We start from the raw sequence: 13,735 nt of genomic DNA, 5'->3' as shown, positions 1-13,735 counted from the left end.
GTTATAGATATAGATATGATTGTTCACAGTCACAAAGTTATGGGGAGAAGGTTTCTGACTGCACCGTCCAGTGGTGTTTTTATGTCCCCTGTCATTTTGGTTTGTTTTCTTTTTCAGTTTATTTAATGGCTCAACCAAGGTTTTATCCTTCAAACGAAAAATGAAGAAAACTGATCTATCTTATTTTTATGTGGATGCTGGCAAAAATTGATGGTACCCTAAGAGACTGTTAGGGCCACCTAGGAATTTGCAGCAGACATGAGGGATCCCGTTGAGATGAAAAGACCATAAAAAAATAATAACCAGACCATAAAAATAAAAAAGAACAATTGATGGACAGAATGCTGATCAATGTCAAACATGTACCCCAGTACAGAGGTCTGGGCCTAAAACCATAGTTTTGTTGCTCCCCATGCCATGCCAATTTAAACCCAGCCATATGCTAATCAGTTTTGACCCTGTTCACCATGGGAACAGTCCAGCCGGAGCTGCAAGGCCAGGGCCTCCCTGGACTGGAAACAAGCATCATATGACCGGTTTCGGAGTTTAACCCTGTAGAAACTGCCAAAGCCTGTAGAACCAAAAAAAGAAAAGTCACAAACCTGTGTGAAATAAAGAGATTTATTACGTGCACAGGAGCATCAGTTGGGTACTGAATGCTCGAATAAGCAGAAGTATAACACAAAAGTATATAGTTGCAAACCATAAGATTTCGTTATATTATCTCATGCGTAATAGGAGATGGGCTGGGCCATCATATTCCAGCAGATGGAGAGGACACACATTATGCTCGAAAATGTACAGTACAACGTTACACAATAATAAAACTGGAATCCAACTAACGTGTACGTGACAGGTCCCTCGTCTCTAAATTTGAACAGTTAACAGTTACATTATGACCAAGTCCAAGCAATAGATGCTAACCAATCAGAATGGTCCTCATCAGACAGGCTAGGTTGACTCCAGTGGCCTGCAGAGCACAGGACGGACGTCATACCCGTCACACTCAGGACTGAGGTTAAGGTAATCTCAGACTTACAAGATTTATTTCTCATGGTTGGAAAAATGGCACTGGCCTACTGGAAGTCCTAGATTCCATTTGCTTAAGGTTAGAAGGTTCCTGAACTTCATTGGGAGTAGGCAGTATCCTAGACACTGCAGGCAACAGTCTCAAAGTTGTTATGACCTTGCATTCTGGAGGTATCCCTTAGATGCAAGCTATACTTAGCTAAAATAACACAGTTAGTAGCTGAACCAATATTTTCCAAAGTGTAAATTGGACTTCATGTTCTGGTATTTGAACTTTTGATTCAGGGGAGCAGAGGAGACAGTTCCTCCCCATGCCCTAAGGGTAGCTTGGAATACTTCCCTATATCCCGTGGCAGGGGCGAGCAGCCTACTCTCATTGCTGTGCGAGGTGGAGGGTGTGGTGGTGCCGTACTAAAAATTGATAAGGCTCTTTCAAAGGAGCAAGGAAGTAAGACTGCCAGGCTTCAAATAACACACAAACAGACCAATAGTCAAAGAGGTTTGACCGAAAGCCCCTATATGTATGTATGTTTGCATTCATAAGGAATACCTTACCCGGGCGCATGCGGAGAGAGATAAGGTGGGATCCATCCTGGCCTGGCTGGCGACCCCAGCGGCCCGAGGTACCCCAATATTTTCCCTGGCTGTGACAGGAGGGACTCCGGTCTACTCCCAGAGAGAGATTAATAGGCAGTTCCTCAGTTATTATGAGGGGTTGTATGATAGCACAATGCAGGATGCGTCTGGAGAATTGGATGACTTTTTATTGGCGGCTCGGCTGCCCCGATTGGATCCGGAGTAAGGGAAATAGTTAGGGGACGCCATATCATTGGGCGAGATCCGCGCCGCGATTAAGCATATGGCTCGAGGAAAGACCCCAGGCACGGATGGGCTGCCCGTCGAGTTTTATGCAGCATATATGGAGTTGCTGGCTCCGCAGCTGCAAGCCCTTTACAGTGAAGCCTGGAGAGTTGGGTGCCTGCCCACCTCCGCCCGAGAGGCGATTGTAGTGCCCTTGCTGAAAGCCGGAGGAGATGCTAGTACTCGGGCGGCATATCGCCCGCTCTCCATGTTGACGGTGGACTACAAAATCCTGAGTAAAATATTAGCATCGCGTCTGTTGACCCACATGACTTCCCTGATACACCCAGATCAGGCGGGCTTTATTCCCCGACGTAGCACGGCAACCTCCATTCGGCGTCTACTGCGGGTAATGGAGGTGGACGGTGAAGAATACCCAGAGGCCCTAACGCTTTCGGTCGACATAGAAAAGGCCTTTGACAGCGTAGAGTGACCATATCTATTTCGAGTGCTGCAGGCATTTGGCCTCGGGGATGGCTTTGTACGCTGGACCACATTGCTATATAATGACGCCACAGCCCGCGTGAAAACGGGGGCCACCATCTCAGTTCCCTACCGGGTGCGACGGGGGACGAGGCAGGGCTGCTCGCTGTCCCCATTGCTGTTCACCTTGGCCATTGCGCCGCTGGCGGCTCACGCCCGATTGGGGCGCTCCTATGCTGGGTTATGGCTAAGGGGGGAGGCCCACTATATATCCCTTTATGCGGACGATCTGCTGATGTTTTTGGCAGACGCAGATGGCGCACTGCACGGAGCGACCGCCTTGCTGGATGTCTTTGGTCGCCTGTCGGGGCTCAAAGTAAACTGGGGCAAGACATGCTTGTTCCCGTTGTTGCCTAATGGACAGGCTCCCCAATCGTTGGGAGTGATACGTTGGGAGGACCATTGTCTGCGATATCTGGGGGTTAATATCTACCACATCCAGCTTGATTTGCTGGAAGGGAACGTTGGCAGAGCAATCCGGGGCTTGCGTGGCAGCATAGATTTCTGGAGCACGCTCCCGCTATCCAGTGCTGGGCGAGTAGCGCTGTTGAAGATGGTGGCGCTGCCGCGCCTCCTGTACTTTATTCGTACATTGCCCATATGGATACCGGCATCATTTTTTGAGCGGCTTCGTGCGCTATCCACGGGCTTCATATGGGGCTCGCGTAGGCGGCGGGTGGCTTTGGCCACATTGCGGCGGCCAAGAGCGGAGGGGGGCCTGGCGGTCCCGGACTTCGAGTGGTATTACCTGGCAGCACAGCTACAATGGCTCACACAGGCGGTGGCAAGGGAGTATAGAGGCCCAGAGGGCCCGCAGGGCAGGTTAATTACTCGCCATGTGCTCGCTTTCATAGTCCTCCAACAGCAGATGGACCTTGCCCAGCTCACTCTGGAGGAATGCACCCTCAGGCTGTGCTGGAACCGGTGTCAGAGGAGGGCCGCCATAGTCCACCCTTATGCCCCGGAGATCCCCCTGGGTATGTGCACGGCGCTCCCGCATGGGGGCGATTGGTCGGGACCGGCCGCGTGGGAGGATCTGGGCATACAAGTGGTGGGCGACTTATTTAGGGAGGGGGTGCTTTTGCCCTTCCAGGACCTGCAGGACTCTTATGGGCTCCCACGGGGAGACTATTTACTTCATGCTGCCCTCGTAGCGGGCCTCCAGAAGCATTGGAATGTGGGGCTCTCGGAACTGCCGGTCGCCGCGGGCTGCCAATATGTGGTCATGGCCGCGGACACATCCAAGGCTATTACCTGCCTCTATCGAAGGCTGTCGATGGAGCGCTTGCTGCCCCTGGACACGTTGAAGGTTTAATGGGAAGCGGACCTTGGGAAGCACATCCCCGAGTCGACATGGTCAACGCTGGTGCGGCGGGCCTGGAAGGGAACGCGTAATGCCCGGTTTCAGCTAGTTCAGTTTTTTACACTGCACAGGGCTTACCTGACGCCAGTTAAGATATTGCAATATTTTGGGGGCACGCATTCTCAGTGCCCGCGCTGTGGGGGAGATGGGGCTGATTTTCGTCATATGTTTTGGTCATGCGCGGAGTTGGGTAGTTACTGGGAGGACGTCATAGACTACTTGAATCAAGTGACAGAGCGCACCATTGCTTCGGAGATGGGGGCCTGCCTGTTGCTTTGGTTCCCCCACACCCGCCGTACGAAGGTTACTAGTAAGTTCTATGACTTAGGGTTGATTATGGCCAAGAGGGAGCTAACCATGCATTGGAAGTCAAGGGTGGGACCTAGCTTTCTGAGGTGGAGGACGGCGTTTGCGAAATGGGCAGGCGCGGAGGGCACACTTCGTTTGCAATTAGCGCATAGGAGGAACGACAACAAGGCATTAGCCACGGCCCGTGCATGGGAGTCATTGGTGGTTGAACTTCAGGGGCTGGTGTCTGACGGTGGAGGGGAAGGGAGCATACCTGACCGACAGGAGGAAGCGATAAGTGGGGAGTAGGAGGGGGGGTCACGATGGTGGGAGGACGCATCCGAAGTGGCTGAAGCTGGGGGAAAGCCCAAGCTGCCAGAGATAGGTTTGAATACCCCTGCACGAGTAATAGTAATAGGGGGGGCCGCATCTGGGGGAGGATAGGCAGACGGGGGCGCACTGACATGGGTTGCGGGAGGGAGTGGGAGCCCAAGCGGGAAGGGTAACCTTTCCCATGTATACACAGTTGAAATGTCGTATGTAACGCTCTTCGGTGGGGTGCTGGGACTCTTGTGGGAATTGTATTGAGATGTTGGTACGAAAATAATAAAAAAAATGTTTAAACAAAAAAAAATGTATGTATGTTTGCAAGTTTTTTTAAAACTTTTTTTATTACAAGCGCCTGACAGGCAGCTAGAGTGGTCAGGCTAGATCTAAAACTTACTTCACACGCACACCGCTAAATACTATGCATAACATCACAAATATGTTCAAATTGCACTGACACAAAAATACACAAGGCATCCCAAGAGAATTGTCACATTTCAAATCTACCTCCAAGGGTTGTCAAGGGAGGTACCCATTACCAAAACCCTAGCTTATTACAATAATCTACACATACCTTTCCACTGGTTTTAACAGAGCATAATTATACCAATCCATCCTGAGCAGGCTGCCACAATCCTTACAGGTCTCAGTATCTTTCACAGGCGCACAGGTGCATCTCCACAAGCTTGTCAGCTCAATGGCTCAATTGTGCTGGGAGGTGAAGCAGTGTGCTCCCACCCCTTCCTGTTTTGAAAAGGCTCCTTTGAGCCATTGAGCTGACGAGCTTTTGGAGATGCACCTGTGTGCCTGTGAGAGGTGCTGAGACCTGTAAGGATTGTGGCAGCCTGCTCAGCAACCCCATTTACAAATTTGTTTTTATCTGTACTGATGACGGATGAAATCCAAAAGCACGTGTCTAGAGATGTACAGCACTAACTTGCACCAATTTTGGTGGAACACTCCAGTAAAATGTCAAGTAAGCATGTATTAAGAACTGCATTTACCATAATGCTAAAGGGCGAATTGTGTTGGGAGGTGAAGCAGTGTGCTCCCACCCCTTCCTGTTTTGAAAAGGCTCCCTTGAACCATTGAGCTGACAAGCTTGTGGAGATGCACCTGTGCGCCTGTGAGAGGTACTGAGACCTGTAAGGGTTGTGGCAACCTGCTCAGCAACCCCATATAAAATTAGTTTTTATCTCTACTGATGACGGATAAAATCCAGAAACACGTGTCCAGAGATGTACAGTACTAACCTGCACCAACATTGGTGGAACACTCCAGTAAAATCTAAAGTAAGCATGTATTAAGAACTGCATTTACCATAATGCTGAGGGGCGAATTGTGCTGGGAGGTGAAGCAGTGTGCTCCCACCCCTTCCTGTATTAACACCACACTTAACTTGTGTGTTACTTCCATTTGCGATCCATTGCTGTGGTGATGAATATAGTGCAGAGCAGAAATACTACTGCTGCTGCTGCTGGAAGGATGGAGAAGCCAGGATCCCATGGAGAAAAATACACACTGCCAGAAATACTCCGGCAACCGACTGAGAGCCAGAATACAGAACTATGAGCCAGATGTACCAAGTGTTTTTGCATTCTCAAACGGCCTGAATTTGCAACTGCAAAAAGGCATTATGGTATGTACAAAACACAAATTGCAATTCAGTCATGTTACCACAATTGGTGTTTACAGCCAAATACCAATTTGGGGGGAGGCGTGTTTAGGGCAACAGAAGCAATACAAGGCACTTAATACAAGTATGATGTACATAAGTGTGTAAATACACCATGATAAAGCCATATGTTATTTTAGAAAACAAATGATTTGTTTTCATATTTTGTATGTAGAGTTCTGTAGTGCTTAAAGAATGACTTTCTTGAACATAATAACACAGACCAAATATGAGGCACTTATAAACCTATTTGCATGAGGCAGAATAACATACTCAATAACCAATCACACGATGGTGAGACATAAATACTCCTCTGGGCTTTTTCAAGATGTGATTGACACTTTCTCGATGCAATAAGTGAAGAGGGCTGTTAGGTTTTGCGAATGTTTTCCACAAGTCCTGACGACAATCCGCGTCACTTCCCAGAGTGTGTTGTCTGTCCGTACTAAAGAGGGTGCACAAACAGAGTCAACCACTGGGGAGATGGGCTGACAGAGGCCTGGGGGGAGTCAGTTTGAGAGAGGGACACAGGACGCCTAGATTTTCTTTAGCACAACCCTCTCTGATGTTATGTCTATGGTTGTAGAAAATCAAAAGATAGATATCACGCACACCAATTGTTTATCAAAGTCTCGTTGAATCTTTTACAGGTAATTGCGTGCTGCTAGAGGAGCGACCCCTGAACCTAGGTCGGTAGATAATGTTAGTTGCACTGCCCCATCCGGGGTAGTGTCCCTCTATGCGCACAGCGCTATGGGGTAACGAAGTTACCAGTCTTCTCAAGCGTAAATTGAATCAAAAGTTCATTTATTCATGATGAAAAATATGTTTGCCATATTATAAACTTCATATGTTGAATCACAACGATATCAACGGATATCCTCTATGCATTTCGGGTAAAAACCCTTCGTCAGGAGGAATCCTATAACAGAAATAGGAGATCATGTTGCTAGCCCCCTTGAAGATTAAATGATTAAACAAACCATGCGAATGAGTGTGTGACATATCCCTTCCAAGAGATCAAAATTGAAATATGGAAACACACAATTATATGGAGTCACTCAAAAGAGTATCCTAAAAGGTAACAGTGCTAAGGTAGATAATAAGGCGAGGTGAAGCATAGTGATGGTGAACTTGAAAAATAGTGCGCGAGTGAAATTTGATGGTAAAAAACACCGCGTGTGAAATTATATAATGCTACAATGGGTTCAACACATAAAAGAAGTGCTCAGGCGTTGTGCAGGTAATGCGGAATGAACCGGGATCAAATACTAGTGCACGAGTGAAATGTTGATAGTAAAAAATACGCGTGTGAAGTTGTACGTATATAACGCTAAGGTGGGTTCAGCACGTAAGGAAACTGCTCGAGCGCTGTAATCAAGCTAGTGAACGAAACAAGATCAAAAGAGCCAAAGTTAGAGAGGAAAGTTACCTCGATTCGTTGGTTAAACGGGCATGGTGAAAGTGTGCCGATCCGGAAGACCGTGGGTTACAAAGGTCGCCATGTTAAATAGGGAAGTAAGTGATTGACAGAAAAAGAGGACTCAAAGTGCAGCGGCCATCTTAGAGACGCGAAATGTGTTAGTTGTTGTGATAGTGTTTAATAACGAATGTGAACGAATATGTAGCAGGTGAAAAAACGAATCAAAGTAAAAAACGAATGGTTAATTGATAACGGAGGATTAGTAGTGGTGTTTCGAAGCAGCTTGAAGATGTCAAATGTCAGATGTTGAATGGAAGGCATGTCAAAGACAATAAAGTTGGAAAAATAAAGTTGGAAAAAATAATAAAGTTGGGAAAAAAGTTAAAAAAGAGTTGGAAAAAAGGTTGGAAAAGAAGGTTGGGAAATGAAGATTAAGGAAGGTTAAAAGCAACTATGCACCAAGAATCTTGAGTAGGAAATAGAATAACTAGAACAAATGAGTTAAAAAGACAATTGAGTTAAAAAGACAATAATATTGAAAAAAATCAAAGCATTATGGAATTAAACGTTAATGAATGAATTTTCACATAGGCATCAATACAAAGTCAAATGAAGCAACTGAGATCGAGGCGGTCATTCAGACCATGTGGTACCATCGAGTTCATTTTGTATATCCAAGATGTTTCTCTTTGGATCAAGAATTTTCGGTTGTCACATCCATCTCTTAATGGGACTGTCTCGCACACTAGGAAGCGTAATTGACTGACATTGTGTTTGTGTTCATTGAAGTGTGTTGCTACTGTGGATTTGAGATTGTTATTGCGAATATTGCTTTTATGTTCGTTTAATCGTATTTTCATCTTTCTTTCCGTCTTTCCAATGTACGGAAGACCACATGGACACTTCAACATGTACACGACGTTTTTGGAATCGCAGGTTGCTGACACAAAGAGTTTGATGTTATGACCCTTAGTTGGGTGCTGTATGTTGTTACCTTTGATAATGTTGTTACAGTTGCCACAGTTATGGCAGGGTGTGGTGCCCTTATATTCAGAAATGCACTGTGGGGAGCGTGTAGGTTTTAGTAAGTCCATGAAATTCTTGCTCCTTTCGTAGGTGAACAGTGGTTGATCTGAAAAAATCTGATTAAAGTCGGGCTCCATACGTAACAAGGGCCAATGCCTGAGAATGGATTTTCGTATGTTGAAACTTTCAGTTGAAAATTTAGTGACCATAACCAATCTAGGATGTGGTTCTGAAGATATTGGTTGGTTATTTAATAATGATCTCCTTTGTTTATTCAACGATTTCTCAATGGCCTTTTCTAGAATTTGTGATGGATAGCCTCGCTCAGCAAAGCGTCGTTCCATGTCTGAAGTTTGTTGGTTGAGTTGATCCGGCTCAGAGATGATTAGTTTTATCCTGAGAATCTGTGAGTATGGTAAGTGACGTTTGAGTGATGGCTGATGAAAACTGAGGTAGTGTAGCAAGTTGTTTCTGTCGGTATCCTTCCTGTATAGTGTGGTTTGGATGTGTTGATCGACAATGTAAATGGAAACATCAAGAAAATTTATGTGTGTATCACTGATATGGAAAGTGAATTTCAATCTGTCATTGATGGTGTTGAGATCCTCAATCGCTTCACTCTGGATGGACATGGAACCTCTCCAAATTAAAAAAATGTCGTCGATGTAACGAACAAACAGTAGCAAATGGTTCACCCAAGGTGTGGTGTGCAAAATATGGTCCAACTCAAACTTGTGCATGAACAGGTTGGCATAACAAGGGGCAGCACAATTGCCCATCGAAGTTCCATTTAGTTGAAGGAAAAATTGATTATTGTGACAGAAATAACTGTGGTAAAGTGTAAAATGTAAAAGCTCCATTAAGAAAACTTGTAAAACGTGAGGAGTCTGTGATTGTAAAAGGAAATGTTCCGTGGCCTCTAGCCCCATGTCATGGGGGATTGAGGTGTACAGGGAAGTCACATCTATAGTGCAGAAATACATGTCAGTTTCCCATGGGATATTGAAATTTAGGAGAATGTTCAAAAAATCCGTGGTATCCTTGACAAAGGTGGACATGGCCTGCACTAGAGGTTGAAGATGTCTGTCTAGATACTTGCCAACTGGTTCGTGGAGCGAGCCTCTGGTGGAAACAATGGGCCGCATGGGAGGATCCAATAAGTTCTTGTGTATCTTGGGTAGCATGCGTAGAGATGGGCTTCTTGGGAATCTGGAAATCAAGAATTTCTTTTCCATATCGCCGATGGTGCCCGATAGGACTGCTTTGTCCACCAAGTTCTGTAGTGTTTTCAAAATAGCCGATGTAGGGTTGTAATCCAGTTTAGAGTAGGTGTTTGAGTCTAGCACATGTTCATCTAGTTTTCGAGTGTAATGTGTAGTATCCATGGCGACAAGTGCGCCGCCTTTATCAGCATCCAGGAAGATGATGTCGGGATTATTCGCCAGTTGTTTGAGCATTGATTTGTCTTTTGTCGTGATGTTAGGATGTCTGGGTTTACGATGTTTGAAAACCGACTGAAGATCTTGTTTTACCAAAGTCTCAAAAGTATCAAGAATCTTGTGACTCACTGGGGCTACAAAGGTGCTCTTGGATGATAATCCTTTTAATGTGTTTTCGGTTCTTGTTCTAGGTTCAGTTAGAACGTTGTCAAAGAAATGTCTAAGTCTGAGTTTCCGCATGAATTTGTGAAGGCTTACTTCTGCTTCCATAAGGTTGCTGGAATAGGTGGGAACAAAGGATGACCCCTTCTGTAGTAAGCGTAGTTGCGATTTGTTGAAGGTAGTAGCAGAGATATTGATGACCAAGTTATCACAGTCCTTTACCGCTGACTCCTTGTAGTTCTCTTGTCTAGTGGTGGAGCTGCTTTTTTTGCCCCTCCTGGGTCTCCTTGATCTTTTTGGCCTGTCCCTAAAAAAGGGAACGCAGAAGATAAAGGGGTAGAAGTTGAAGTTGAAGGAATTTCAGTGTCTATAGTTGTTTGTGGTTGTTGTTGATCTTTTTGAGGGACATTTCTCGGTTTTCGACGAAAAGTGTCTGAGTCACTGGAGACTGGAGATGTATCAGTGTCAGATGCTTTTGACGTTGGTTTGAACTGTCTTCTCCGGGCGTATATCTCCGCCCAATTATAAACCTCTCCCAGTTTATAATCGATCGTGTCACGTCGAAACTTTCTAATTTTTCTCTCGTTCACTTCTTGTTTGTGTTTCTCGAGTTGTTCATTGATATCATTGAGAATTTGAGATAAATCATCTGAAGACATCTTCGTAGCCAATTCATTTTTAAGTTGAGTGATTTCTGTGTTCAAGTCTTCTAGGATGTTGGATAGTTCTTCGATTATCAATAATATGAGATCCAGGGAACATTTATTAAGTATCCCATACCATCTGTCGACAAATTTTGGGTCATTTTTGCTTTTAACCTTCCTTAATCTTCATTTCCCAACCTTCTTTTCCAACCTTTTTTCCAACTCTTTTTTAACTTTTTTCCCAACTTTATTATTTTTTCCAACTTTATTTTTCCAACTTTATTGTCTTTGACATGCCTTCCATTCAACATCTGACATTTGACATCTTCAAGCTGCTTCGAAACACCACTACTAATCCTCCGTTATCAATTAACCATTCGTTTTTTACTTTGATTCGTTTTTTCACCTGCTACATATTCGTTCACATTCGTTATTAAACACTATCACAACAACTAACACATTTCGCGTCTCTAAGATGGCCGCTGCACTTTGAGTCCTCTTTTTCTGTCAATCACTTACTTCCCTATTTAACATGGCGACCTTTGTAACCCACGGTCTTCCGGATCGGCACACTTTCACCATGCCCGTTTAACCAACGAATCGAGGTAACTTTCCTCTCTAACTTTGGCTCTTTTGATCTTGTTTCGTTCACTAGCTTGATTACAGCGCTCGAGCAGTTTCCTTACGTGCTGAACCCACCTTAGCGTTATATACGTACAACTTCACACGCGTATTTTTTACTATCAACATTTCACTCGTGCACTAGTATTTGATCCCGGTTCATTCCGCATTACCTGCACAACGCCTGAGCACTTCTTTTATGTGTTGAACCCATTGTAGCATTATATAATTTCACACGCGGTGTTTTTTACCATCAAATTTCACTCGCGCACTATTTTTCAAGTTCACCATCACTATGCTTCACCTCGCCTTATTATCTACCTTAGCACTGTTACCTTTTAGGATACTCTTTTGAGTGACTCCATATAATTGTGTGTTTCCATATTTCAATTTTGATCTCTTGGAAGGGATATGTCACACACTCATTCGCATGGTTTGTTTAATCATTTAATCTTCAAGGGGGCTAGCAACATGATCTCCTATTTCTGTTATAGGATTCCTCCTGACGAAGGGTTTTTACCCGAAATGCATAGAGGATATCCGTTGATATCGTTGTGATTCAACATATGAAGTTTATAATATGGCAAACATATTTTTCATCATGAATAAATGAACTTTTGATTCAATTTACGCTTGAGAAGACTGGTAACTTCGTTACCCCATAGCGCTGTGCGCATAGAGGGACACTACCCCGGATGGGGCAGTGCAACTAACAATGTCTATGGTTGTAACACAAGCATGCACGGAGACTCTCCAGTAACACAACAACCCATGAATCAGGAAACGTGCACGTGTTTTAGTATAAATGAAGAGCACATCTTATTCACAATAAACACATCATGAGCATGCATACTCACTGGCTTTGGAAAGGGGAGCTACAGTGAGCCTAAGCCAAGTGGGAGTAGAGCCGGTAAGTCCTAAGCTCAGGAAACGGATCAGGGCTCTTATGAGCAGGGAAGAGGAAAGAGGGAGACACAGCAATGCGACAAAGACAAAAGGTAACCCAGGGAGCAAGTCAACATAACGTTCAGTGGCGATCAGCCATAAAGAGGCCATTATTCACTAGTCTTGGAGCATTTACTGTGCACTCAAGTACAGGCAGTCACACCATAGGCAACTTCAATTGACAAAGGGCTGCTAATCCTTTGGATATGTCAACTATCACAGCGGGAGCTTATGACACCGAAGTTGCACATCCAGACAATTGTTCCCTTACGTAATAGAAATAGTTCCGTTATTTTATGTGAATGTTTCCACAATTGGTAAGCGCGTGGTGCTCTACCACCAGTAGATCTTGCTACGTGGCCATGGTTGGAGTGGCGGTCTCCACAGTCATTCTCAATATGGAGGTTTTATTTGGTAGTGAGTATAACTCTATTTGGTTCAATCACTGTTCTTTGTGATCGATATGGCCCCATTATATGGAAAGAGATTAAGTTATCAAAAGTAGTTGCCTGCTACTCAGTTGAGTTTATCAACAAATAAAATGCATCACCGATCAGATCTACACCAAACAGAACAGAATCCTCACCTGAATTTCCAACCTCACTACATTCCAATCTAGGGACCACCTGAACATATTCGGTACAGTTTAATGGCATTGACAAAGAGCGGTGGGCTTCATAATATATATGTCATAATATTAAGGATACTTCACAAGAAAATCCAATTGTGACCCACACTCACTGTTACAAAGGCTCTCTCTCTTCCCCTGGGACACAAGGTGAACATATCAACCATCCTTGACAAGAAAAGCAAGTTGTGCACCATCCTCCCTGCTTGCTCCACATATTGGGAGTCGTATTTCCCAATGATAAGAGATGCAATGAAATGAAAGCGCAACAATAGACTCAATTTTGAATGCGAATAAACTATTCGTATGAATGCCGACGTGTGTGTGTACGATTCTGTGTTATGTGATACGCGGCATATAACTATTCAAAATGCTACTTTGAATCAAATTAATTTAGTGATTGAAACTTCAGCGGAAAACAAATGTCAGTGCCCTGTACACCTATCATGACATGGGAGTGTCCCTATCCGATTCTAGAGAGGATTCCTTGAACATGCAGACCTGTGATTCCGATCCTTTTCCTGATTGTCAATTTAGATTTTATAATTTTAGCTATTGTAACTATTGATGAAGTATAGATAAAAGCCTTCAAAATGCTTTCCAACACACATATAAATATTTGCAAAGTAAAGAACACATATCGTAAATTATAAATATGCGGTAGCATGGGACAGTCCTAGGACAGTCATAGGGAAGCACAGCAGAGGGACTAAAGTCAGGCGATGTTGATGGCCAGCCCCCCCTCCCCCCCCCAAACTCCCCCCCCCCCAGACCTAAAGCGCCACTGACAACAGGCAAAGAGTTCAGAGCTCTGACGAACC

The sequence above is a fragment of the Triturus cristatus genome, chromosome 7 (assembly GCF_964204655.1).
Source record: "Triturus cristatus chromosome 7, aTriCri1.1, whole genome shotgun sequence".
Classification (NCBI taxonomy): domain Eukaryota; kingdom Metazoa; phylum Chordata; class Amphibia; order Caudata; family Salamandridae; genus Triturus; species Triturus cristatus.
This window is presented reverse-complemented; position numbering follows the sequence as displayed.